Below are 22,965 nucleotides of genomic sequence, written 5' to 3' on the forward strand. Positions count from 1 at the left end.
TTAAAATAATCGCGGCTTCATTTAAATTTAAATGGCTGCCCCGATCTGCCGATCAGCTGTTTGTCGGCAGATCGGGAGAGTCTGGACGCGATGCCCCGACAAAGAAGCCTTTCTTCATCGACACAGGTAAGCCTCGTGAAACCAGGTTTACCTGTGTCGATGAAGAAAGGCTTCTTTGTCGGGGCATCGCGTCCAGACTCTCCCGATCTGCCGACAAACAGCTGATCGGCAGATCGGGGCAGCCATTTAAATTTAAATGAAGCCGCGATCATTTTAATCGCGGCTTCATTTCCCTCTTCCGAGCTGGCTAATCTACATGCCTCCGTCGACGGAGGCATGGAGTCTGGACACAGCCTATCTGTTTATAGGCCCAGAGGATGGTACTCCGTTGCTGAAAGATCCTCATTCTCTGGGCACCTTTTGAAGGTGCCATCATGTGCCAAAAGAACGATCCAAATACTGACTGACCAATTTAGGAAGCTATTAAATCTGACAATAGTGCCCCCCTACTAAAGAACATTTCTGTCTGGATGAGAACTGTTAGTGTCCCTTAAGTAGCAGCAGTTTCTCTGCTGTTGATCTTTAGTGCATAGAATGGGGTGGACAATAATTTTTGATGGGGGGGCACTCCAAGATTTTGGTAAGTGATCGCTGACCACACTCTTCCATTATATTAATGGAGTTGGGCTGAGGGTCTGGGGTGGAGGTTGGGTGCAGAAGGGAGCATAGGGTAAGGGACTGGGTTGTGGGATCTGGGAGGGAGTTTGGGGGGAGGAGAGTATGATATGGGGTAGGAATGCAGAGGTTTGGGTTGTGACCTGGGATTGGGGTGCAGGATCTGGAAAGGGTATAGGTAGCTGCAAGAGAGGATTTTGGATTGGGAGAGGAATATAGGGGGCGGGTGTACAGGGCCTGGGAGAGGTTTGTAACCTGGACAAGTGCAGAAGGGGGTGCAGGGATTTGGGTTGTGACCAGGGACAGCAGATTGGGGTCAAAAGTCTTGGAGGAGGTTGTGAACTGAGGCAGAATCTAGGAGGGGGTGCAGTGTCTGGGAAGGTGCATGGGGGCTGAAGCAGAGGAGCAGAACTTTTGGGTTACATAGGGTAGGGGTGTAGCAGGGGGACAAAGGATTGGGGGAAGGAGGGGCTGGAGTGCAAGAGGCAGGGTCTAGCTGGGAGACCTTACCTGGTCAGCAGCTCCCAGCCAGCAGCCCAGCAAGTTCCTTAGCCAGAGTCTCTGCCTTTCACACCTCTGTATGTGCTCAGAGCAGATGTAGTGACCATGTTTGCTGCTGTGAACTGAATATTGTGAACACTGGGGACGAGCACATCACATGCTGCCTGTCTTTCAAACATGCTGGCAGTATTTTATTTTCTCCTTTCCCTTCTCCTATCCCTCCCTCCTCCACAGAGTGTGTGCTGTGGCTGGCAGGTGGAAGCTGAGAGCTTCTAATCAGGGTTTGAAATCTAAAAGCCTCTGCTCATTGGTGGAGCCTTAATCGGGGGAGGGGCTATCAGGCAGTCCAAGGCTTTATAAAGGAGCGAGTCAGAGACCAGGGAGCTTGTGAACAGGGGCTGTTAACAGGGAGTCTGGAGAGGGAGTTTGGAAAGGGGTGAGAGACACTCTCCATTCTTTAAAATCTTTTCACTACACTCCTGCCCTTCAAGGATGCATTTAATAAACACTGAGGAATCTCTCAGAAGGAAACCAGATATGGATGGTGATAGCTCTGCTGTTCTTACCTGCACAGCATGTGCCATGTTTGTCTTCCTCCTAGAAGACAGAAGGGATTTAATCTTTAGTAAGTGCAAGCTGGTCACCATTTTGGAAGAAAAAATTAGAGGACTCGAGGGCCAAGTATCGACCCTACGTTCCATCAGAGAGGATGAAGACTTCCTCGATAAAAGACAGCATTTAATCCTGCAGGCACAGCAGGCTGAAGAGCCCGTCAGGGCAGTACAGGATAAGGAAGAGAACTGGCAGCATGTAACCTCTAGAAGGAGAAGGCGGCCAACTCAGGTATCCCCCATCCCTGTAGAGGTAAGTAAGCGCTATCAGGCTCTCTCCACAGGCACTGCGGTGGAGAATGCTTTGGCAGGGACCTCTCTGGGAAGAAATCAGAAGGGAACACCATCTACCAGGAGGCATGGGATGCATAGTCCTAGGGATGGGGGTTCCACAAAAGAAGATGGGTGGTGGTGGTCAGGGACTCCCTCCTAAGAGGGACTGAGTCATCCATCTGCTGTCCAGACCTACAATCTCGAGAAGTGTGCTGCTTACCGGGAGCTTGCATTCAGGATGTAACCGAGAGTCTTCCCAAAGTGATTAAACCTTCGGATCGCTACCCCTTCCTGCTTCTCCATGTAGGAACTAACAATACTGCCAAGAATGACCTTGAGCGGATCACAGCAGATTATGTAGCACTGGGAAGAAGGATCAAGAAATGTGAAGCACAAGTGGTGTTCTCGTTCATCTTTCCGGTTGAAGGAAAAGGTCCGGGTAGGATTAGTCAAATTGAGGAAGTAAATGCATGGTTACACAAGTGGTGTCGGAAAGAGGGCTTTGGTTTCTTCGACCATGGGACTCTGTTTCAGGCACAAGGATTGTTAGGAAGAGATAGGATCCACCTAACCAAGAGAGGAAAGAGGATCTTTGCAGGCAGGCTTGCAAACCTAGTGAGGTGGGCTTTAAACTGGGTTCGCTGGGAGACAGTGACCAAAGCCCTGAGGTAAGTGAGGAAGTCGGACACCAGGAAGAATCACTAGGAGGAACAAGCAACAAAGGAGGACCCCTGATTCGGATCGAGAAGGTAGGGCAATCAACTGGTTATCTAAGGGGTTTGTACACAAATACGAGAAGTGTGGGAAACAAACAGGAAGAATTAGAAGCTCTGGCCCAGTCAAAGAAATATGATTTGATTGGAATAACGGAGACTTTGTGGGATGACTCGCATGACTGGAGCACTGTCATGGAAGGGTATAAACTGTTCAGGAAGAACAGGCAGGGAAGAAAAGGAGGAGTTGCATTGTATTTAAGACAGCAGTATGATTGCTCAGAGCTCCAGTATTTAGAGGGAGAAAAGACTGCTGAGAGTCTATGGGTTAAATTCAGAGGTGGAAGCAACAGGGGAGATGTTGTGGTTGGGGTCTGCTACAGACCACCGGATCAGGTGGATGAGGTAGATGAGGCTTTCTTCGGACAACTGAGATAAGCTTCCAGATCGCAGGCCCTGGTTCTCATGGGCGACTTTAATCACCCTGACATCTGTTGGGAGACCAATACAGCAGTACACAGACAATCCAGGACGTTTTTGGAGAACGTTGGGAATAACTTCTTGGTACAAGTACTGAAGGAACTGGCCAGGGGCCATGTGCAGCTTGATCTGCTACTCACAAACAAGGAGGAACTAGTAGGGGAAGTAGAGGTGGGTGACAACCTGGGAAGCAGTGATCATGAGATGGTAAATTTCGGAATCCTGACCAAAGGAAGAATGGAGAGTAGCAAAATACACACCCTGATCTTCAGAAGAGCAGACTTAGACTCCCTCAGAAAACTGATGGGCAGGATTCCCTGGGATGCTTACATGAAGGGGAAAGGAGTCCAGGAGAGCTGGCAGTATTTTAAAGAAACCTTATTGAAGGCACAGGAAGAAACCATCCCGATGCACAGCAAGAAAAGCAAATATGTTAGGCAACCAGATTGGCTTACCGGGGACATCCTTGGTGAGCTTAAACACAAAAAGGAAACTTACAAGAAGTGGAAACTTGGACAAATCACGAGGGAGGAGTATAAATATATTGCTCAAGAATGCAGGGGAGTTATCAGGAAAGTGAAAGCACAATTGGAATTCCAGCTAGCAAGGGATATGAAGGATAACAAGAAAGGTTTCTACAGGCATGTTAGCAATAAGAGGGTGATCAGAGAGGGTGTGGGGCCCTTATTGGGTAAGGGAGGTAACCTAGTGACAGATGATGTGGGAAAAGCTGAAGTACTCAATGCTTTCTTTGCCTCTGTCTTCATGGACAAGGTCAGCTCCCAGACAAATGCACTAGGCAACGCATCATGGGAAGGAGGTGGACAGTCCTTGGTGAGGAAAGAACAAGTTAGGAACTATTTAGAAAAGCTAAATGTACACAAATCCATGGGTCTGGATTTAATGCATCCGAGGGTACTGAGGGAGTTGGCAAGTGTCATTGCAGAGCCTTTGGCTATTATCTTTGAAACTTGTGGAGATCAGGAGAGATCCTGGAAGATTGGAAAAAGGCAAATGTAGTGCCCATTTTTTAAAAAGGGAAGAAGGACAATCCAGGGAACTATAGACCAGACAGCCTTACCTCAGTCCCTGGAAAAATCATGGAGGGGGATCCTCAAGGAATCCATTTTGAAGCACTTGGAAGAGGGGAAAGTGATCAGGAATAGTCAACATGGATTCACGAAGGGCATGTCTTGACTGACCAATCTGATTAGCTTCTATGAGGGGGAAACTGGCTCTGTAGATATGGGAAAGTCAGTGGATGTGATATATCTTGACTTTAGCAAAGCTTTTGACATGGTCTCCCAAACTATTCTTGCCAGCAAGTTAAGAGAATATGGATTAGATAAATGGACTGTAAGATGGATAGAAAGCTGGCTAGACTGTTGGGCCCAACAGGTAGTGATCAACAGCTCGATGTCAGGTTGGCAGTCAGTTTCTAGCGGAATGCCCCAAGGATCTGTTCTTTGACCGGTTTTGTTCAACATCTTTATTAATGACCTGGATGAGGGGATGGATTGAATCCTCCGCAAGTTCACAGATGACACTAAGCTAGGGGGAGAGGTAGATACGCTGGAGGGCAGGGATAGGGTCCAGAGTGACCTAGACTGATTAGAGGATTGGGCCAAAAGAAATCTGGTGGGGTTCAACAAGGACAAGTGTAGACTCCTGCACTTGGGATGGAAGAATCCCAAGCATTGTTACAGGCTGGGGACTGAATGGGTAAGTAACATTTCTGCAGAAAAGGACCTGGGGGTTACAGTGGATGAGAAGCTGGATATGAGTCAACAGTGTGCCCTTGTAGCTAAGAAGGCTAATGGCATCTTGGGATGCATTAGGAGGAGCATTGCCAGCAGATCCAGAGAAGTGATTATTCCCCTGAAGGGAGGTTCCAAAGAGGATGGAGAAAGGCTGTTCTCAGTAGTGACAGATGGCAGAACAAGGAGCAATGGTTTCAAGTTACAGTGGGAGAGGTCTAGGTTGGATATTAGGAAAAACTATTTCACTAGGAGGGTGGTGAAGCACTTGAATGGGTTACCTAGGAAGGTGGTGGAATCTCCATCCCTAGAGGTTTTTAAGTCTTGGCTTGACAAAGCCCTGGCTGGGATGATTTAGTTGGGATTGGTCCTGCCTTGGACAGGAGGCTGGACTTGATGACCTCCTGAGGTCTCTTCCAGCTCTATGATTGGCCAGAAAGCAGCCAATGGAAGCTCCTAGGGGGTGGAGGCAGTGTAAAAAGCCTCTTGCCCCCTCTTCCGAGTTCTGAGTATTCACACTCTCTTTCTCTCTTTCACACACACACACGACTTTTCTGAGTGCCGAGTGGTGGTGAGTCAGGCAGGGAGTTGGCCGAGGCTCTCCTGGGCCAGATCCAGCAGGTTGGTGGGCTGGACCATATTTTGTCCAGTCATGACACAGAATGCTGGTCACATGGTTTCACTGCAAAAGCTAGAATAGAATATCTGCTCTGCATTATACTTTTATTCTTTAGTAAAATTATATAAAATATTTAAAAAATGAAAATAGCAACTTTGTTTGGGCCACATAAAAGGGAAACTTGCAAGAGATAAGTCAAATAGATTCTTTTGCAAAATTAAAACTTATAACAATAACTAGATAGGTAACAAAGGCAGCTGCATCTTCCTAAGATACTTCCTGTGTAAAGCAGAAAGAATATACATTGCTGGTTTCTATTACCAAATTGGGTACGTTTGAAATTGCAACTAATTTGACACCTTTTTTGGAATCATGATGCATAGCAACTGATTCAGACCCCAGGGTTTGTGACTGCAGCTGGGTAATACAAATATGCAAGTAATTAATACTCGAATTTCAGACCTACGAGCGTTACACTAAATTTCTTTTCTACTGCCTCCAAGGTACAGGTTTGAGAAGAGTGGGGGGAGTAGTGGTTAGCAATAGTTTGCTTTCCCTTCTACACTAATACTAGATGTAGCCCAATGAATCCAAAGGATGAGATTTTAACTTTAATATTATTCTGGTAAAAACAATTCACTTTGCCCGCTTCCTCATTTCTCCTATAGGTTTTATGTATGTATTTAGTTAGTTTACCGCGATCTGTTAGCTGCTACTCAAAGATACAGTGACTTGATTCCTGTCAACTTCAAAATCTTAAATTAAAAGCACAGTGTCTGTCAATCTGACAGAGTACAGAATCTGGATTATAGTCTCTATGATTAAGGGGGCTGAGTCTTTGGTATCTTCTTGTAAGAAAAGTTGTTCTTTCAAACAATTTGTTTAACCAGTTATATGTGGTTTCATTTCCTGGATTGCTAAACCCTGCGTTTGGTGGAAGAGATGTTTATATAGTAGCACGTAGGCAGTTTTTATTTCTTCTCTTTACTCTAATAAACCTTGGCTGCTTGTGATACTTAAGTACAGAAAACTCTACTTTTGTACTGTTCTCTAATCTTCCACACTTTTGCTGACTATTGCAGTAAACATCTTAAACATAACATTAAACATAGGATCCTGTGATCACCTCTGACCTAGCTGATTACCTGACTATGTTTTATTCATACTTGCTCTACTATACTTACTGAACTCCATTCCTCTCCAACTCCTATTTCAAATGAGCTAAATTAATAGATTATCGGTTCTCTAATTAGTGTTTATATATACAAAAAAATTCATACAGATTAGAGACGTCACCGTGTAGACGACTACACAATTAACCAATAACTCTTTGCTTATCAGTTAGTCCTGTCAACTATACGCACTCTCCCTCAGAGGAGTGGGGAGGTGGGAGCTGGTGCCTCTGAGAAGCCAGGCAAGCACCAGATCCTGTGGAGCTACCTCACCCACCCCAAGCCTCTGTGCTGCTGCCTCTAATAGAGAGGCAGCAGGGGGAGGAAGGAGTGCAGGCAGGAGCCAGTACACTCAGGGAGCCGGTTTTCAAGCTAACTGTCTGCATGTATTGGCTCCTGCGGAGCTCCCATCTCCCCTAGCAGAAGCAGCAGCGTGGGGGGAAAGCGGAGGCAGGTGGGAGCCGATACGCATGAGGACCCAGCTTTTAAGCTGGCTTTCTGCATGTGCTGGCTCCACAGTCACCTTCCCCCCGCTACTGCCCCCAACAGGAGTCAGAACTTGGGAGTAGCCAGCTTAAAAGGCAGCCCCAGAGGCAGCAGTGCGGGGCAGAGAGGGAAGCAGAAGAGTCTGCTCTGCAGACGCTAGCACAGCCTCTGTCTTCAGGGACCTTGGGCCCACCACAGACAGGGGCTTCTGCTGCCCCATGCTGCTGCCTCTGATTCAGAAAGCAGCTGCATGCAGTGAAAGGGGGCTCACTGGGAGTGGGGGTGGGAACGCACTGGCTGCTGGCCCACACCCAGGGACTAACAAACAGTCATGTAACTGTTAAAATGTGATGCGGCTACACAACTATTCAATTACATTCTATCTAACATTCCTAATACAGATGTCTCTCCGTAAATAAACAGCCCCATAACCGGTTTCAACAATTACTTAAACAGGTCCCCAAAAACATGGGGGGAGGGTTGGCTCCCTCTCTCTTCCCTGGATAGCTAGTAGGCTCTTGGCTGATTAAGAGGTTATTACCCAGTTGGGACCTACCAAGCACAAGGGGGAAGTTGCAAGGAAATGGATCTAGTGCTTCCCATCGGAGTTGAGGGGATTGAAATAAGGTAGCTTAAACCACACAAGCTCTGAGTTACTGTGGCCTTTTGGCAGGAATTAATACAAAAATTGATCAACTTCCCCCACCACCTCCGAGAGAGGATCATCAGACTCAGATGGGACTGAACTTGTATCTTCTTCTGGTACTGTAATATTATCACAACTCAACTTACAAAGCCCCCTTAACACATGTATAAAGGAATTTCCGTCTTGCAAGATTCTAGTAACTAATCAAGAATACCCAAAGAAAATGCCTTCAGAGTGCAATGAGGAAAGGGGCCCTTCTATAATTACAATACCCCCAGAGATCTAATTGTTGGGAGACAAGTAGTCATCTACAAGGCATGCCAAATTAGTCTGATGATCAAGACCTCAAGCACTCCTTTGTGTCTATACCTACTATTTCCCCTGGAAGACATATTCCTCCCTTGATTGCAGGATTAATCAGTTAAGAAAAGTGTACTACAGGTAAAGAAACAGAAAGGAAACAGCTGAGGAGAAAGAGGAAGTCCCTGGTGAGATATACAATGTGAGATATACTCACATCAAATGACAGAGATCAGTTGAATTTCAACTTAAGATTCTTACTTAACGTTTCCTATTCCCAGGAGGAAGATTGTTCCTGTGTGCCTCTCAGTGTCCCATCTGGGGGTGCCAAATCTGTTGCCTGGTCTAAGATAACGTATAAATTTTCAATTGCCACCTTTAAGGTTGACAGGTCCTTTGTCCCAGGATCAGGCCCAGTATTAAATTATTCCAGCGGGTTTAAAAAAAATTCTCATGACCCAGTTGAAGAAAATTGTTAATGCCTGTGACCCAACATAATTTGACTCAAGTGTAGGCTCCAGGGTGGGGCTGAGTATGACAGCTCTAGCATGTAAGAGGGGGCTCTGGGTTTGGGGGGGGGGTCAGTGGCGCTAAGGCAGCTTCTTGTCTCTCTCCTGGCACCACAGACCATGCTGCACCCCAGAAACAGCCAACAGCAGGTTCCCAGCTAATGGGAGTACAGAGCAAGTGTTCAGGGCATGGGCAGTGTGCAGAGCCCTATGCACTCTCGCCTCCCATCCCCCCCACCCAGGAGCTGGGCTTGCTGCGTAGTCTGCAGTGCCAGGAAAGGCAAGTAGTCTGATCCCCAGGCAGCAGTAAGACCCAGTGCCTGACATTCCACAACCCAATACTGAGTCACAACATGTAGTCTGAAAACCGCTGAATTATTCTATAGTTGGGAACCCCGATGTGCACAGTTGCAATGCCCACACTATAGGAATTCTTGTATATTTAAAAATATAGTTTACTAATACATTTAGCACAGTCACAAACACCCCAAATTCATAAGATAGGGAATGTGCATCTATAGTTTCATAGCATATACTCACACCATTCCTTCTAGAACAACCTGAGACGTTAGCCATTTTCCTCATCACTTTCACCTTCCCCATTAGCAGCATCAGTGGCCATCATTCTGGCACCTCCGAAGGACTGTATCATCTTCTCCTACAGCCGCCTGGCTGGGATGTCACTTTTACACTAGGTCACGCTCAAGTTATTATGCTGGATACATTCATCAAGGGATGTTTCCTTTTCTCCTTATTTGTATTTCCTCACCTCTCTAATGGTGAAGCATCTTTTTCCTATAGGTCAGTGATCTCAATGTATTATCATATGCATCAATTCATTGCCATGGGCCTTTTGTGGCTATCACATTTGTTATTTCTGTCCTACCCAGTTATTCGGTCTAGTCTTAACCTGTTATTCCAGGTTTTCCTAAGTAATGTTGTACCTGCTAAGCTTTGAGGGTATTCTTGGAAGCCCCCTATGCCATTGAAGGTTGCTTTTTCTTGGTGAAAGGTCCCAAATATATGCACACAGACTTTGCTCTCTGGGTGAAAGGTCCCAGTCATGTGCATGCTAGCTTTGTGATTCAGCCAGAATGCCAATATAAACCTACTGAAACTTACAATCAAAACCATAAGGATATAATACATTTATATATGTATAGCCAAGAAAGCAGGTTAGCTCTATAGCCTACATGACCTACCTTCTACAAAATGAAACAGTTATACAATAACTATATTACTATGATGAATATGGGCTGCCGTGTTACATACCCCTACTCCCTGTGCCCAACTTCCCTTCATTGCCTCACAGTCTAGTTTCTTTGGCCATACCTAGCACTACAAACTTTGGTTGACACAAGTTAGCATAGAGCAGTGGTTATCAAACAGTTGATCGCTGTGGCCAGCCAGCTGCCTCTTTTTGATGCAGCCCAGCTGGAGCACGGTGCAACCTTGGCAGGCTGACCGCCCCAGTCAGCTGCACTCCAGCTGGGCTGGATCAAAGAAGGATGGCTTCCCTCTTTGTTAACTTGCCTGCTGAGAGGGTGAGGGGAGAGGGAAGAAGAGGTGCATGTGCATCCCCGGCTCTTGTCCCCTGCTCCAGGAGGGAGCAGGGCTGGACCTGCTCTGCAGATCCAGGGCTGGGTGGCCGGCACACATAGAACGTTGGGACCCAGGCTATGCCGCGCTGTTCCCTGTGGGCTTTGTGCAGGGTCAGGGAGCCCCTTCCCCAGCACCCTGCTGTGCCCGGCGAGCCAACCCTGGGCAGCCCCGGGCTCTGCCTGCCCCAGAGCTGCTGTCTACAGGCAAAGGGCTGGGCCAGGCAAGGAAGAGACTGCCCCCTACCTGCTCTCCTCGCCCCAGTGCTACTTCCAGGAGGCTGCAAGTCTCAGTGCTGTTGCCATGCCGGTGAGTGTGCTGAGGGCACAGGGATGCGGGGTCAGAATGGGAGGAAGCAGGGGATGCCCTGAGAGGCATGGGAGGGGGTAGGGGTTGCACTGAGGAGCATAGGGTGATACAGGGGATCAGGCTGAAGTGACAGGATGGGAGGGGACAGGGATTGCACCGAGGGACATGGGGTAATGCAGAGGGAATTAGGCTTTCGGGGGAGGGGTGATGGGGCTGAGGGGAGTGAGGCTAGAGCAGAGGGAAGATGTGAGTGGGGAGAAGATACATACAATTTGCGGAAGCTGCACTTTCATTTACTCCCCCCCACTTCTTTGCCTCCCTCCAGCTAGCTATTTGGCTGCATTCTAACCATTTCACCTTTTCTGCGTTAGTCCCCCAACCCCATTCTGCTCCCAAACTCCCTCATATACCCTCACCCCACCAAACTCCCTTCCAGACCCTGCTCTCCTCACCCCGTCCTGCACCCCACCTCCCACCTAGATTCTGCATCCCTAATCCCATTTAAGGGCAGGCTTGTCCCGCACATTAAGCCCCTCATTTTTGTTCCCATTCCATAGCCTACGGTGGTCCACAAAATCCACTAATTCCAGAAAAGTACATCTGGCCTATGGGAAGCTCTGAACCTCAGTCCTCCCTGTCCCTTCCCTTCAGCCCGTGGGCGCTGGAATGCTTGAAGAATGAAGTGTCTGATTTGGGGGCCACATCAATGAAAGTTGGGGGTTTGGGGAGGAGTTTTTTTTGCTTCTCATGTGGTCCCCAATTGATTTTTCTGTGGGTCAGTGGCCCCTGACCTCAAAAAGGTTTCCCATCCCTGCCTTAAATAAAGAAAACAGGGAAACCTTTTGTGTTGGACATTTTTTACTTTATTTAAAATGAAGTTTGATAAACTAACATGAGACCGTTAAACACTTAATCTGTTTAATCATTTAAATTAAACCATTCTCCCCAGCTGCAGTCCTAGCAAAATGGCTCAGGTGTAATTATGTAATTAACGGTGAGTTTCCATTAGCAATGGGTAATCTGTGGAAAGGCTTGGAGAGGGCAGGGATTCAAGAAAGGGGTGGGGTATCAGGGAAAGGATGGGATAGATCCTGGCTTGCCATGACATTTTAAAAGTGATCACTGGCATAGAGCAATCAGTTTGCTCATGTGCATGCAAACTTGATTCCTTGTACTGGCACTGCACATACTTAGGAATGCTTGTATTGATACACAATGTTGTGCGCTATGGGCACGTATCCTACTATGCTGCTTGCCATCTTCCAATACATTGACTTTTGGCAATGCATGGTGAGGCAGAACTAAGTCACGCCGGGGTGACTGTGAGCAAGTAGGCAAGCTCTCTACATGCAACTTACTTCATCCAATAATGTCATGCATATCCCATATTTTTCCTGCTTGTTTTAAATCTGCAAAACCTGTGATAGTTCTCACAGTCCATAATCTCTGATATAAGCACTGAGCCCACACAGCTCTCCATTAGTGTCATGAGCACTGCAAACATAAGATGAATATGCCTCTGATATTCACCGAGCTGCAGGATGAGCCACAGCAATGGGGCACAACAAATTTGTAGAGGACAGATTGCTGTGATATAGGCAAAAAAAATTCAAGGCTTTTAGTAACCCTCACAATGCAACTGCAGATGGTGGAAATGCCACTTCTATGTCCAAGAAACAAGCACTGATAGGCAGTATCACATTGTAATGTAGATTTGGGACATCAAGCAATAGCTGCAGAACTTCTGGATGCACAAAGCCAAATGACCACCTCTGAGTGCCAAGCTTCCAACATAGGCACATCAGAGCAAAACCTGCACTAACTGTTGAGCGATCACACTTCAGGAGATTGCAAAGCATGATTCCTACTGGTCAGTAGGAAATCACTTTTGGAATCAGAAAATCCTTATTGGGGACCATTGTCATGTAAGCTTGCAGAACCATTAATCATTTCCTGCAATGAGGTGGTGAGGCAATAGTAGTGTGTGTGTGTGTGTGTGTGTGTGTGTGTGTGTGTGTGTGTGTGTGTGTGTGTGTGTGTGTGTGTGTGTGTGTATTTATATATCATTGTTTTGACAGCAGCTTTTGACATGTTTTGATAACATTTTCTATCTTTAGGCAGATTAAATTTTATTTTGGGAGGGTTGAAATTTCTCACGTGCAACACCAATATAGAGGTAGTGTGTGGATATGCACCACCAACATACACACACACACACACACACACACACACACACACACACACACACACACACACACACACACATTAAGCAGTCCATATGTGGAGAAGAAAATATATTACAAGACACCTGTGTCTAGTTGCTGGAAGGTACCCTTAGTGATGACAAAGATGCTGTACAAAGATAGGGAATTAGCCTTCTTCCACTGGAGGAAGAGTAGAAGCCCCAGAACAAATTAACACATGGCTTCAGGGTTTGTAGACAGATGCATGTTACAAAGACCCTGCAAATAAGGTTTCATCCTACAAAACTGGCATCACACCTAAACTTGCTACATGTGACTCACATAAGAACCAGAACTCTACCACAAAGCAAAGATCTGGTCTTAAAGAAATACCATTGACCATGTATTAATTAGCAACACGGGATTTAAGAAGCTTCAGGGGGTAGCCAAGTTAGTCTGTACAGGATAAACTTAAAAAACAACAAATGTTTTGGGAGGTCTTCAGCATGTGGCACCCTTTAGCTGCTGTTTACAGACACCCCTGCCTTGCAACCAGCTGAGCTCTCTGCCTGCAAGAGGAGCTTTGAACCTCTGAGCAGGGCTCAGAAAATAGCTGTGCTGCTTACAGGGCACTTTGGCCACAGAATACATTAACAGAAAGGGCTATTTTTCTATGGTTGTGCAAGCATTGACAGCTCACAAGGCATGCATCACTGATGCAGTGTTAGCCAGTCAGGAAAAAAAATGCATGACACTTGTATCTTTTTACTCTTGTGAAAATTCTGCATATTTTATTTTTTAAAAGAATGTAATATAATCGTGAAGGTTTCAAATATTTTGACAATTTATTTTAATTTCAATACAGAAAAAACTCACAACAACAAATCAGAGTTTCCTAAACACATGAAATTAAATTTACAAGTACTTTGTAACCAATACTCTGCATTCCAGTTAAAATCCTCAGTTTTCATTTAAATTACATTACAAAACAGCAAAATATTGAGTGGAATGGCTCAGACATTCACACATGAAAGTCTTGCATTTTTGCTAATCATTGTCTTGCATTTTGGTACAATCCCGTATTTATATTTAAATTATAATACAGAAAATGGTGTTTTCAGGTTTTTCCCTCACTTAGGGTGTGTCTAGACTACATGCCTCCTTCGACGGAGGCATGTAGATTAGCCAGATCGGAAGAGGGAAATGAAGCCGCGATTATTTTAATCGCGGCTTCATTTAAATTTAAATGGCTGCCCCGATCTGCCGATCAGCTGTTTGTCGGCAGATCGGGGGAGTCTGGACGCGATGCCCCGACAAAGAAGCCTTTCTTCATCGACACAGGTAAGCCTCGTGAAACCAGGTTTACCTGTGTCGATGAAGAAAGGCTTCTTTGTCGGGGCATCGCGTCCAGACTCCCCCGATCTGCCGACAAACAGCTGATCGGCAGATCGGGGCAGCCATTTAAATTTAAATGAAGCCGCGATTATTTTAATCGCGGCTTCATTTCCCTCTTCCGATCTGGCTAATCTACATGCCTCCGTCGAAGGAGGCATGTAGTCTAGACACACCCTTAGTGATTTCCTTCTGCCAGAAAGGATCGAATTGTGTAGTTAAAAGCTTCTCTACATCTGCAGAGTCTGAGGCAGCATTTATGCAATTCAAGTTCAATTTGACAATATTTGGAATCCGCTCTTTCAATGAAAGCCAAAATATTGGAGGTCTACAAAAATAGGTTGACTTAAGCACAATCTTTTTCTCTGTAGAGTTTTAGCTCCCATTCTAGTACCTCTTGAAAGCCAGCTCACTGAGCATACCATCTACCCCCTTCCCACTCCCGCCCCCGCCCTGCTGTCCTGTCCCTGTGGGAGACAAGAGGGGGAGGCAGGTCCAAGAAGCTGGCTCCTCATGTGTATTGGCTCCCACCTGCCCACTCCCCGCGGTGCTGCCTCTGATAGAGGTAGCAGCACAGGAGAGCAGGGGAGATAGGAGGAGCCAGCTCTGCGGGAGCCAAGCTGGTATATGCAGGGAGCCAGCTTGAAAACTGGCTTCCTACAAGTTCCAGCTCCCACCTGCCCCCACTTACCTCCTGCACTGCTGCCTTTTTATCTGCCTCCCACTGGCTCCCATCTCCCCACCTTGCTGCCTCTCACAGAGAGAGGTGGAGGCATGTAGTTGTTAGGATTAACCAATAATTGTTTAACTGACTACATGCTAACATCCCTACTCTAGATGTGAATTTAAATATATCTGCAGTTCTCCAAGGTCAAATGCTTGAACACTTCAAGACCTAGCTCTCAAAACATCAGATTTAAGCTGAGATTTGATCACATTTCTGTGTTTCAGTGTGACAGAGCTCAATGTGGTATGGACTGTGCTCTATCTGGTTCTGAAGTTTTGGAAGCTATGAGGAAATATGTGGTGCTCAGTGTGCTTCTATGAATATAAGACTGTTAATGCATTAATTCATTTTTGTGATGGTTGCCAGACATTTACAACACTGTGTTCAACTCTGATGCTATGGGCTCTATCTATCACCCCATAAAATTACAAGCAATGGGTGTATTCAGAAGCAATGGGTGCATTCAGAAGCAACAGGCATTCTACAGCACATCATGAATGTAATAAAAATGACTTATTTACCAAAAATAGTTAGTTATTCACAGTACCAATACCAGAGAAGAAAGCAATGAGCAATAAAATACAACTACAATAAAAACTTCAAGGGAAGCAAGACCATGATTGTTGAACCGGGTGGTCAGCAAGAGTCTGCAGCATTTATCTCTGCTGCTAGAAAAGTCTCTTTATATGTTTATGCGTCTTCCTCTCTGTCTCTAGGCCTCTTCCCCAACTGCTCTTTCCTTCTCCAAACTGTTTACAATATTCACTTTTCAGAGTTCCCAGTTCAATGCAGGATCTCACTAAACATATTCTCTGGGTCCCCCTTTTCCTTATCGCATTCAGGCATTCTCTGGGTATGGAGGAGGACTGCCACAATAGCAGCAGCTAATGATATACACACAGATCTAACTATATTTATAGGCAACAGAAAGCAAAAGTTAAGTTTTGGAAAACCCTTCCCTTGTTCCACAGAAGTTTTAAACAAGACATACTTATTGATACTTCAGTTTTGGAGCTCCTCTGTACACCGCTGCTCTCCCATCCCAGTCATGGCGAGCAGGAGTCAGAGTAGGACGACAAATTGTTTGTAGCAAAAATATCAGGCCCTATTTCTCTGAATGTGTGTGCAGGGCAAAGGTCCTGGGAACTGTCACTATTTTCCACAGGAAGTGGTGATTTTAGCGGATCTCTCTTATCTGAGTGCAAAAATAGTATAGAAAGCACACCCATTGCTGGTGTCTAGGAAGCCACCTAAGCCCATATAGCATTAGCTTGTATACTGCAATTATACATGTTAAAACAATTGCTGTCTGGTGTGGGAAAGTGTTCTGCAATGGAGGAAGAACTAAGATTGCCAGCTCTAGAAACTTTTGGGAGAGGGTACACCTCCACAAAAGTTTCATCAAGATCGCTAAAGAGGATTCATGGGACAGTCCTTAGCATATAAACAAATTGCTCTGCACGGCCTTTCCCCCTCCCGCCCCCAACCTCGACCAACTCTATAGCAGAAGGAAAAGCAGATAACCTTTCTTCTGTATGTTGTACTGCTACCTCTTCTAGTACAAATAAATCAATGAAAAGTCACTATGCATCCTGCTGCAGTGGAGTCAGGCTTCATTTGTACATTGCAATGAGAAATGCATTCACTTACCCTAACCTCCTTTTCCTTCATTGTGCTCATTTTCCAGGATTAGCTGGAGAGCAGTAGTCTTAAAAAGATCCTCACTGCTGGCACAGCTGGACATCCCAGTCACATGACCCCCCATCCTCCTCCTCGCGGTTTGTGGCAAGTGTCTCTCAGTCTCCACTAGATCTCTCCAGGGAGCTGTCACAAGACCCAAATATTGAGCCACGCAACAGAGTGCTCCAGACGGACTCCAAGCAGCCTGACAAGCACAGAGAAGAGACCGTGCTAGCAGCAGCTACGCCACTTGGGGATCCTAGAGACTCGTGGGAACTGAAGAACATTGCCAGGGCAGAAAGGGTAAGTAGTAGCCGAGACTTCAGACTCTTCTCTGGTGAGTGAGCCAGGGAACTAGTCAGTGTCAGGATCTCTGCTGACTTGGTGAGGAGCTTCCCTGTCACCACCAGGGCCCTGGCTGGGACTCAGAGGAGCAGGGAGGGCCCACGTCCCCCTGCCCTGGGCACTACATAGTGACACCTCTCTTCTCCTACAAGAGAACTGGCCACAATGTACCCCAAATGGGTACCCTTATTGACTCTGGTCACAAGGTCATGCTGCCATGAGCACAAAGGCCACTTTACTGACTCCAGCCATTAGGCCACACTGCCCTGACAAGAAGGGCATTTCATTGCCTCTCGCCAAACTACCAAATTTTATAGTGAGAGCCAGAAACACAGAGACTAAGTGGTTGCCTATACAGTTTTTTCCCTTCTCACCTCATGCACCTAGCACACTGGACAGAGATACCTCACCCAGAACAGGGTCAATATAGGCCATATAGTGTCTATATTTGCATTGCATCAAACACAGTATGCTGACCATGGCTCAATGACACCCAAGGATATGGTGTTACAGCCAGGTAGTAATGGAGCACTTATGGCAGCAGGAGACAAAATTGAAGTATAGCAACATGCACAAGAAGGTTGATGCAAGGTGACTTATATCGACCTAGCTTTGTAGCATGGACCAGGTCTTTCATTCATATTCCTAAAGAGCAATCATATCAGGGTGGCAGTGCTTACTAAAAAACCCCATCCCATTTGAGGATCCAAAATCTGACCTATTTTGACCCCTTCATGCACGGGTTTTCTTCAGTATGTTCAAGGAGAGAAAGACTGGTGAAACTAGTATTTCATGGCCACCGAGAAGGTTCCCTGGCAACAAGAAAGGGAATGAAAGCAACAAGGGAAAGACATGGACAAAGGCAGCAAGTCAGACAAGCCTTGTTTAGCAGCAGACTAACTGGCATGCAGTTAACAGTTGAAAGAATTTGTACCTGACTGCAAGTCAATATAAGAGAGTAGTTGCAAAGCCAAAAGGTAGCACTGCACTATCTGATTTTGGGAGGAACAAATTCTGGATCGTCTATCTGCAGTTTTTTATTCTTTAAAGCCTCCCAAGAGAAACTAAAAGAAGCCACTGTCAATGCATGAACTTCATTTTCTTGCTGCACAGGTAATGAAAGTTAAACTTGTGAGCAAAAAACTGTAGTGACACAATCCAAGACTTCTGCCGCTTTCTCTTGACCATGGAATAGTGTTGAAATTCACATGAAACCTTAACTTACCATTTCCATAACTCAAACTAAAGTTTGTAAGATCTAACTTGAGGATAAGCCAACCTAATCAGCGTTGAAAAATAAATACATTCAGCTACTCCAAAATTTGGAAGATAAGCATGTATGAATGAATACACCCAGGATGCAGATCTACAAAGGAAGAAGTTGTCATTTAGATACCGAATAATAGAAATGCCATCCAGTCCAGTCCTTGCACTCAAACTATGACTATGTAATAACTAGACCATTGCTAACAGGGAGTGTTTAATCTGTTCTTAACAACCTCCAATGACGGAAATTCCACAAACTGCCTATGCAATCTGTATCAATGCTTAACCACTCTGACAGTCAACAAGTTTTTCCTGATGTCCAATCTAAACCTCCCTTGCTACAGTCTAAGACCATCATTTCTTGTCCTATCCTCAGAAATTGGGAACAATTTTTCACCAGCTTCCTTGTAATAATCTTCTATGTATTTGAAAACTTATGCCCCCCCCCCAACAGTCCTCTCTTTTCCAAACTAAACAAATCCAATCAATTTTCTCTCTCTTCTACCTCTTTTCCTCATACATCATGTTTTCTATCTCATCTGGACTTTCTCCAGTTTGTCCACATCTTTCCTGAAATGTAATGCTTAAAACTGGACACTGAGGCCTAACCAGTGAAGAATAGAACGGAAGAATTACCTTTTATGTCTTGCTTACAACATCTCTGCTAATACATCCCAGAACGATTGCCACCCTTTTTACAACAGTGTTACACTGTTGACTTATATTTAGCATGTTATCAATTATAGCCCTGTGATCCCTTTCCGCAGTACTCCTTCCTAGGTAGTCTTTTCCCTATTTATATATGTGTAATTGATTGTCTCTTCTGAAGTATAGTCCTTTGTATTTGTCCTGATTAAATTTCAGACTATTTACTTCTGACCATTTTAAATTTTAATCTTATCCTCCAAAGCATTTGCAATCCATCCACAAACTCCAGGACTGATTCCTGAGGGACCCCACTCGATATGCCCTTCCACCTTGACTGTAAACCATCGATGATTACGATCAGGGAACAGTTTTTCAGTCAGCCCACCTGAAAAGTAGTTTCATGTAGGCTGTATTTCTTTAGTTTGTTTATGAGATCAGCCAAGACAGTATTGAAAGCCTTACTAAAGCCAAATTATACCACATCTACCACTTTCCTCCTAGTCACAAGGCCTGTTACTCTTCAAGTAAAGCTATTAAACTGATTTGATAGGATTTGTTTTTGACAAATGCATGTTGAGTGTTACTTTTCACCTCAACTTTTAGGTCAGTGGATTTCAAACTATGGAGCATGCTCCTTCTAGGAAGGATGTGGAAGAATATTCAGGGGTGTGTGGCAGAGTGGGGTCAGCCTCCATGGAGGGGGAGAGGGAGTACCACCCACCCCAACTCTGCCCCCAGCTCTGCCATCAGCCTCTGGCTCCCAGCTCAGCCCAGATTGCAGACTGGTCACAGCTCCACTCCCATCCCTGGCCACAGACTAACCCCCAACCTTGGTGCCCACCACAGCTCCACTACTGGCTCCAGTTCTCAACGATGGCTCTGATCTCAGCCCCAGCTCCACTACCAGTTCTGTCCTCAGCTGTGGTTATAGCCCCCTTAACCCTATCTGCATTAACCTCTACCCCTTGACTTGCAGCCCAGCTCCAGTTGTTGACCACAACTCCTGGAAGGGAGGCATGAACAGGGCTAAGGAAGTGCATGACATGAAAAGTTTCGGACCATTGTTTGCAAACTGATTATTTGTTCCATTATTTTTCCAGGTACAAAAATTAAGATGAGCAGGCTGTAATTCCCTGGATGGTTCTTATTTCCCCTTTCATAGATTGGATCTGTATTTGCCCTCATCCAGTCCTCTGGAATCTCCCCCATCTTCTATGATTTTTGAAGATGATTGCTAGTGGCTTAGATATCTCCTCAATAAGCTGTTTGAGTACTCTAAAATGTATTTCATCAGGCCCTACCGACTTGAAGACATCTAACTTGGCTAAGATTACATCTATACTGCATTTATGTTGTTAAAAAAACCACACAGGTGACCAACAAAAATGTTAATAGGCATTGGTGAGGAGAGTGCTTTGTCAGAGGGAGACACTCTTGTACTGATGAAGCTACCACCTCTCATTGGAGGTGATTTTATTTTGTCATCAGGACATAGCTCTCCTGATAACAAAGAGTGGCTACATCGCATGCCTTAGAGCAGCAAGGCTTTAGTGGCACAGCAGTGCCACTATTAACTGAGCAGTGTAGACACAGTCAAAGTAATTTAACTTCTCTCTCTACTTTAGCCTCAGCTCGTACTTTATTTTTACTGTCATTCACTATATTAGATGTTCAATGGTTACTAATCTTTTTGATAAAAACAAAAAAGTCATTTAGCATGTTTTCTATTATTTTCTTGAGTTATAGGCCTACTCTGCCCTTGAGCTTCCTCTTGCTTCTAAAGTATTTGTAGAGTATTTTCTTGTTACCCTTTGTGTGTCTAATTTAATCTCATTTTGTGCTTTGGCCTTTACTATATTTAGGTTGACATAAGGCAGCTGATGTTGACCTGTCGGTGTCTACATTGCAGCCTTGCTCCTGCTAACATAAGTGCCCTACTACACTAATGTCATTCCAGCTCTACAAGAGGCATACAGTTTATGTCAGTATAGATAGGGCAAGACAGTGTCTGTAATGACACTGCATTAATTACTTTGGCTGTTGGCTATCTTGTCTATTTCAGGAAAGAGAGAAGTCAGGGGGAAGCTGAGCTCCCAGCTGGGAGCTATGTGGAGCTGTGAGCCCTGACACTCAGCCCCACGCAATCCCCCATTTTCAGTTGCTGGAAACACTATTGGGGAAGACGCACCCCACCAACAGAAGTATGGACATTAGCCATCACAGTAATTCTGATAATAAGTGAACCTAACAGAGATGAACTTAGTATAGTAGTTTAGACCTGCCCTAATTATCAAAGTAGAAAATCACTTTTTACACTCTTCTAAATATGCACGACTGAGAAATCAGCACTAACATTTAAGTAGAGATTTCATGTAACCTTTCTGTCCTTTATGAACAACCCAATTGTATTTTTCCCCAAGGTCACCTTTGAAAAGATTTTCATTCCAATTTTCACAAATTCCCCTCCACTCAACAACTAACCCCAAAATGGTCCTGTTAATTAGTAACTCAAATGCTTTAATTTCTTGTAAATGAAACATAACTTATGCATGTCCATTCTGTTATGTATCCTATATACCTTCCAATATCTAATGACATTTCTCCACCTCCAGATTTACTGTCCCTTCTAAGGTTGTTAAGAGGCGGGTAATCCACCAACTATGTAGTCAATAATATTTTTTATTGACTACATGATCAGTCGATAAGGGAAGGCTGTTGCAGTTCCACAGTTTAAATGTATTAAGAGCCAGCTGCACAGGCAGGCCAGCTCCTACTATTTAAACTGCAGAGGCACAGTGGCAGTAGGACCCGGATTACTTAGTCCCAGTTTGCATCAGGTCCAGCAGCCCATGTCCAGAGGGGAGCTGGAACTGCCTGCAGATAGGGGCTGCCATGGGCAGCGGCTGCTCCAGCAGTAGCCCCTGTTCAGGGTGAGCCCAGCCACCGCTGGCAGAGGCTGCCTCACAGCAGCAGCCCCTGTCCATGTGTGGGTATCCCAGCTCACTGCTGGTACGCTCTGCGGACAGGGGCTGCTGCTGGCAAAGCCTTCTCCTGTGGTGAGCTTTGGCCCATTGTGGGCAGAGGCGGCTTTGCAGCAGCTTCCCCGGCCCCCCCCTCCAAGCTGCTGCCTCTGATAGAGGCAGCAACACAACGGGGAGCCAGGTGTCACAGCAGAGACGGTACTGGTGGGAACTGGCTTTGGCTCCCCCCAGCACTGGCTCCTGCTTCCTCCTGCCCTTGCTGCCTCTGATAAAGATTCTATTCAGAGGCAGCAAGGTGAAGGGGAAAGTGAATAGTCGACTTGACTACCCAATACACCTAGGGTTATCGGGTAGTCAGCTACTTAACTACTCACTTACATCCCTAGTCTCCTCTCTCTATGCTTTAGAAATTTTCACCTAAATTTTCACCTAAAAATTTTGTCTGGAAATGGGTGACAGGAGAGGGATCACGTGAGGGTTACCTGTTGTGTTCCCTACCTCTAGGGCATCTGGTATTGGCCACTGTCAGCAAACAAGATACAGGCAGTCCCCGACTTACGCGGATCTGACTTATGTCAGATCCGCACTTACGAATGGGGCTTTTCTCGCCCCGGAGCTCACGGGCGGCGGGTCGCCACCCGTGTCCTCCGGGGCGAGAAAAGCTTCTCCCGGTCTTCCTGGTCTGCTGGGGGGGGTCCAGCAAAGCCGCTGGACCTCCCCAGCACACCAGGGACACCCGAGCAAAGCTGCCCAGGTGGCGGGAGTCCCGCCGCCTGGGCGGCTTTGCTCGTTTGCCCCGGAGCAAAGCCGCCCAGGCAGCGGGACTCCCGCCGCCTGGGCGGCTTTGCTCGGGTGTCCCTGGTCTGCTGGGGGGGGGGGGGTCCAGCGGCTTTGCTAGACCCCCCCCAGCAGACCAGGGGGACAGGAGCAAAGCCGCGGAGCACGCCCGCAGCGGGACAGCCCAGGCGCGCTTGGGCTGTCCTGCTGCGGGCGTTCTCCGCGGCTTTGCTCCTGCCCCCCCGGTCTGCTGGGGGGGGGGGGGTGCAGCTAGTGCCCCCCCCCCCCAGCAGACCAGGCTTTTCTTGCCTACCCC

General features: G+C 46.1%; 2 protein-coding genes across 7 annotated transcripts in view; one reads left to right on the forward strand and one right to left on the reverse strand.

Moving 5' to 3' along the window:
• Positions 1-22,965, reverse strand: part of CHLSN (cholesin) — a 236,458-nt gene that overhangs the window by 152,123 nt on the left and 61,370 nt on the right. The window lies entirely within an intron of this gene.
• The window catches only part of LOC102456427 (uncharacterized), a 47,503-nt gene that overhangs the window by 10,693 nt on the left and 13,845 nt on the right, over positions 1-22,965 (forward strand). Inside the window, exon 2 of one of the 2 annotated variants that reach the window (XM_025178694.2) lies at positions 16,640-16,935. The exons of the other annotated variant lie outside the window; for it this stretch is intronic. The gene's annotated coding sequence lies outside the window, so the exon portion shown is untranslated. The remainder of the gene's footprint in view (positions 1-16,639; positions 16,936-22,965) is intronic. 2 annotated transcript variants of the gene reach the window in all.

The sequence above is a fragment of the Pelodiscus sinensis genome, chromosome 16 (assembly GCF_049634645.1).
Source record: "Pelodiscus sinensis isolate JC-2024 chromosome 16, ASM4963464v1, whole genome shotgun sequence".
NCBI lineage: Eukaryota > Metazoa > Chordata > Testudines > Trionychidae > Pelodiscus > Pelodiscus sinensis.